Raw genomic sequence first — 6,000 nt, forward strand, 5'->3', positions numbered from 1 at the left:
TCATTAAAAGTTTTCCCTTGTGATTTTGCAGTTTTTATAGCTGGTTCAGTCCTGTTTGCCCTTCTGAAAACGTGTAAGCCTTTAAGTAAACACATGCTCAGAAAAGCAGAACATTCTTGTGAATTCCCTTTAAGCTCTGTGCTAGGTTCAGTATGGGTAATATGGGTTTATGCTGATAGAAAAGTCTAACCTTAATTTCAAAAACATTTTGTAAATGTTCGGAAAAGAATGTAAGTCTTGTATACCAGGGGTAACCAGGTATCCCCAGAGATTCATGGTTCAGAAGCCAAGACTAAGGCCATGTCAAGCCTGTTAAAAAGACAGACAGGGGGATGGCAGAGTGCTGCCAGTCATTTACACTGTAGTCTAAATGCTATAGTCTAATAAAGTCTGCCTTTCCCTGAGGAGAAGTTTTCAGGTCAGGAGAGGAGAGAAAAAAGAGGACAGGGATGGGAAGGGGCAGCCAAAGGGGCGGAGAAGGAGGGAAGCTGGGATTAGCAAAGTCAGCCTTCACCTCTCTGCATCTGGGTCAGTCCTGATCCTCTGACATCATGGACCAGGCGTTTGCAGCATGCGTGACACACCTGCTGGTCCCAGAACATTCCATTCTGAGGCTCCTTGCCAAGAGAAGGCTGTGTGAAGCCCCAGGGAGAGCAGGACCTGGCTGGGACCTGGTTGGAAGTTCAGGCCACTATAATTATCAAGCTGGGCAGCTTCCTCGGGAGATCCTTTCAGCTCCTCATTCAGCTCCTCATTCCCTCTTGGCTCCTGGGCTGCCTGGGCCCCACCCTTGCGGAGGAGGAGACCCCAAATGGTGTGGCCAGGCCCACCCGAAGATGATTTACAGGCCAGGCCAGAAACGACATCATGCCTCCCCTAAACCCCACCCTGTCCCCAGGGCCCAGAGGATGGTTTGCTGCAATGTCTTCACTTCTGGTGGCCATGCCCGGGCTCCCAGCTGCATATCCTTTCCTCAGGGGGTTTTGGGAAGGGGATTGAACTGGCTCGTTCAGGTTAGTGCAGCCCGTTCAGTGAGTCGCTGGGCCCCAGGAGCCCTTTCAGTTTAGGATGACTTTAGACCTGTGGGGTCTTATGAATAATGCCCCTGGGCCTAAAGGGTGTGCTAAAGGGGGTTGGCATGGAGTTCACATATTTAAGCTGAGTTTGTAATTTAGGGCCAACAAAGCCCGTCTGAGGTAAGGCTGTTTCAAAGCCAAGTGCCCAGCACTCAGTTTGACAAGGCCCTGTGGACCCCCTCACGGCCAAATGACCCCTGGCTCGCTGTTTTCCTACAGCAGACATCTCGGACTCGGTCCTGACCCCCCTCAGCCAGGAGCAACATGACCGACGGCCCCCGGGGACCACACAGGCAGTGCATGTTTCTGCACCAGGTCTCGTGCTAAGGGCTTTCTGTGGATCGCCGTGACTCCTCTTCATGACCAACTTGTGAAGTAGCTTCCCTTATCATTTCTAGTGAAGGATGAGGAAGCTGAAGGTTAGAGAGACCAAGGTCCAAGGTCACGGGGCCAGCAAGTGACCAAAGAGACTGGGCACCACACCAGTTGTCTGACGCCAGCCGGCCCACCCCATCCAGTGTCCTGTGTGTGGGATGAGATTGCTCCAGGGGACACAACAGGCTGGTGAGGCCGCATCCACATGTCTGAGCTCAAGCGCCTGGGTCAGGGGCACTGTCCAAATATCCTGTCCAGCTGGGTAGGATGTTGGTCAAGGGCACTCAAGAGCTCATTGGAGGAGATTACATTCTCCATCCCTGCAGCCCAGAGATCTCAGTCACACACGGGACAGGATCTGGAGGCGGGGCGGCGTCACACCCACATTCTCAGGGGCACACGGGCATAAAGAATAACGCTGACCCCGGGTCAACAAGGCGAGCCCTAAGAATGGAAACAGATTCTGCCACATCAGCAGGAAGCCTTGCCTTCCTTGGCAGGGGCCATTCAAGTCTTAAATGCACTCGTTTCTTTAGTAAACCAAACACCGTGGAATGAACGCTATGTGCCCACAGACCACATCTCCCAAATCACCAGTCTCCCCCTAGAGCCGCCTCTAGGGACAGTCGAGCCGAGTGTCTGAAATCGGGATTGAACCAACACTGGGTCCTGTGGCCTCTGGACATTCTGCCTCCCTCCTTTGCCCACGCACCTCCAGGCGCCCACCAAGGCGGGTGGGGGGGCATAGCCACAAGACACAGAGCCAACTGCCAGCCGGGAGTTTCTTCCACCAGCCTGGTGGGATGGAAGCATCCAGCACAGTTGTGGAAAGGGGCTGAGCGTGGGGTCTCACAGAGCATGACTTTCTCCCAGCCCAAAGGCAGGGTGTAAGAGAAGGAATCTGTGTTCTGAAGAGAGTCTTTTGGAATCTCTTTATAAAGAGAGGATGCTATTTATGTTGGCTGTGGCCTCCTAGGCTTGGGGGTGGGTGGAGACCTCAGCAACTGGCAGCCACCCAGAGATGCCCTTCCTGCCTCTTCCTTTCTTTCCTGGTCTTCAGAAGGCGGAGCAATGGCTTCATTACACTGAGCCAGAAAACACTGAGCACCGGTCATAATCAGGCTGTAAGTAAGAATAGACTGATTCATCCTTGTGCCTTCATGTGGTCTCTCCAAAGACCATGCTCTCCCACTGCCAGTCGGGAGTGACGCTGCTCCGGAATGCCAATCGCTCATACGACCCGACCGGGCAGGTCTCAGAATGTTCCTATTTTCCTGAAGATGGCATTTGTAGGTCTGAAAGGGACGGTGAAAATTCATTTTTCAATGGAAACATCATTTTGTAAAAAAAAAAAAAAGTCTTTTGGGCCTGGGTCAGTGCTGAACTTTGCTGTCAGGGGTATGTGGTGGGGAGAGAGACAGAGACAGAGGAGAGAGAGAGAAGGAACATCAGAGTTAAGGCTGTCAGAGCAGAAGTCCTGCAGAGCACAGAGGAGACAGAAGGGATGCCTGCTGGGGAGCTGAGGCCTCTCACCGGGACTGCAGCTCCCTGGCCCTCCCCACCCCCAGCCCCTGCACGGGGCCCCGCCCTGGGAGCCAGCCGCCCACAGCTTCTCCTGCCTGCTCTGACCTGACCTTGCCCACCCAAACATTGGCCCCCGCCTGCAAACACAAACAGGGAGACTTATCTGCATTGCCTAACCAAGGTAAACAGCCCTGCACATGCCTGGTCCCTGCCCTCCCCCCAAGGTCAGGCTGCTGGGCCAAAGGTATGCTCGGAGAGATTTTTTCAGGGACTATTTCCTGCCAGCAAGACTTCTGGATTCAGGGAGTTTCAGTGGAATAGTGTCCTAATCGGCATAGAAACCTAAGTCTAGAAGGATCTTCACAGTTATGAAGTCCATTCCCCAGCCCTTTGCCAAACTTTCTGCCATTTTCTGAGAAAGAAACAAAAAAACAAAAAAAAAAACCAAATCATAATTGCCATTGGACACACTTGGTGGGGACTCAACTTTTTCAAACAGAAAGTCTTCCTGAGATCTAAACTAAACCCTTCAGGTTTCGGGGTGGGCCTGTTCCTCTTCTGCTCCCTCTCTCATGTAAACAGAGAGTTGCTGGTGAAGGTGCCTATGGCAGGCCTCGCCGCACACAGCTGCATCAGCTACAAGACACTGTCCTTTCCGCCACACGTCTGGGAGATGTCAGGCCCGACTTCGAATTCTGGCTGGGATGCTAGCTAGCTGTGTGACCTTCAGCAAACTGCTCAACCTCTCTGAGCCTCAATTTCCTCATCAGGAAAATAAGGAGGCTGGACTAGAGGGTCTCTTAGGTCCTCCTATGGACCGAATTATGTCCCCTCGCAAATTCATATGCTGAGACCCTAACTCTCAATGGGACTGTATTTGAAGATAGGGGTTCTAACCATTTGCAACAACGTGGATGGAACTAGAGGGTATTATGCTAAGCGAAATAAGTCAATCAGAGAAAGATAATTATAATATGATTTCACTCATATGTGGAATTTAAGAAACAAAACAGAGGATCATAGGGGAAGAGAGGAAAAAATAAAACAAGATGAAATCAGAGAGGGAGACAAGCCATAAGAGACTCTTAATCATAGGAAATAAACTGAGGGTTGCTGGAGGGGAGGCGGGTGGGGGGATGGGGTAACTGGGTGATAGGCATTAAGAGGGCACATGATGTAATGAGCACTGGGTGTTACATACAACTGACAAATCACTAAACTCCACCTCTGAAACTAATAATGCACTCTATGTTAATTAATTGAATTTAAATTTTAAAAAATGGAGATAGGGGCTCTAAGGGCTTCTAATTAAGGTTAAATAAGGCTGTAAGGATGGGGCTCTAATCCAATAGGGGTGGAGTCCTTATAAGAAGAGAGACACGAGAGACCATGTGTGCTCTCTCTCCCCTCCCCCTCCTTCTCCTGTAAATGACAGAGGAAAGGCCATGTCAGGACACAGCAAGAAGGTAGCCATCTGCAAGCCAAGGAGAGAAGCCTCCCCAGGGCCCAGCCCTGATGATACCTTGATCTGGACTTCCAGCCTCCAGAGCCATGAGAACTAAATGACTTGGTCATGGCAGCCCAGGCAGACAGGCTCTTCTCCCTCTGTCATCCTGGGTCTCTAAGTGGATCTGCTCTTCTGTGCTACAGAGTTTGGTTGGAATGAGACCTAGGCCAGGTCTGCTGCCACTCTCATCTTTGAGAGACATTAAGATGGCCTGAACCCCAGTGGGAAAACCAGCGACCCCCAGGCTCTCCAAATATTCTTAGCAGGGGATCTGTTTCTGATGTACTCTCTGGCAGGGAATGTCTGCTTCTGCAGAGTTCTTTCAGATATAGATCATCCTTCATTGGCCCCCCACACACCACTCCAATCTCTTCACTGGCAAAGGGCCACTGACCCGGAGCCCGTGAGGACCTGAAGGCACAGGGGACCAGAAAGAGGAGGAGAGAGAAGAGACCATGCGTGTGTCCCTACTGTTTGTGACCAGGGACCCAACTACACCTCTTGAGCCCTTGTCAACCCAAACATCCAGCAGCTACCCACGTGCATCGCACTGCTGTGGCTGACTTTTGCCCAGGCAGTGCCCTCTAATTGAATTCTTCTTTATCCAAGTATCTGCCACTACTCTTTGAAAGCTCTCAAGGGTCCCCTCCTTCAGGAAGCCCCTTGCCCACCCTCTTCTGTGCTCACATGGAACCTCCACACATAATATGGGTTCATCAATCCCACTGGCTCTGGGATCTGTGGGTGGAAAGCCTGGGTCTTCTTCATCCTCCCCCAGGGTCTAGAGTGTAATAGGCATCTAACAAATGTTAGTAGATGGCAGACAGATGATGGATGGATGGGTGGGTGGGTGGGTGGGTGAATGGGTAGCTGATCAGGTGGGTGGGTGGATGGATGGGTAAATGGGTGGCTGAATGGGTGGGTGGGTTGGGGGATGGATGAATAGGAAAATCACTCTGCCTCTAGTTGCCCGGCTCTGTCTTCCTAACGTCTGGATTGGCTCTCTTCATGACCCAAATACCTTCAGAGGTTGTGCACTGCCTGCCAAATACAGTGTAAACTCCTCAGGCTAGAATCTGGCCCTACCTATTTGTCCAATTCTTCTGTCCTTCTCTCCCACTACTCTCCCAGCCAAATCAGAGCAGATGTTCTCTGCACCCTGGGTACTCAGAGCCACCCTCTGACCTGTAGCATCAGCTTCACCTGGGAGCTTGTCAGAACTCTCAAGCCCTCTCCAAGACCTACCAAATTAGAATCTGCATTTTAACAAGATCTCAAGTGGGTCATGCCCACGTGAGCGCTTGATGATCTACTCTAAGCTATCCCCAAAGCTCCTGACAGTTATCTGTCAAAATCCTGTGCATCTTTTAAGGCCTCGCCTGTGCCTTCCCACATGGAACTCCCCTGCTCCCACTTACCCTAACCCACCCCCCTACACACACACACACACACACACACACACACACACACACACACACACCACACAACACACAGACATGCTGTTTCCTTTCTCAGAAT

This window comes from Phoca vitulina, unplaced genomic scaffold (genome assembly GCF_004348235.1).
Source record: "Phoca vitulina isolate PV1807 unplaced genomic scaffold, GSC_HSeal_1.0 scaffold33, whole genome shotgun sequence".
In the NCBI taxonomy this organism is placed as follows: domain Eukaryota; kingdom Metazoa; phylum Chordata; class Mammalia; order Carnivora; family Phocidae; genus Phoca; species Phoca vitulina.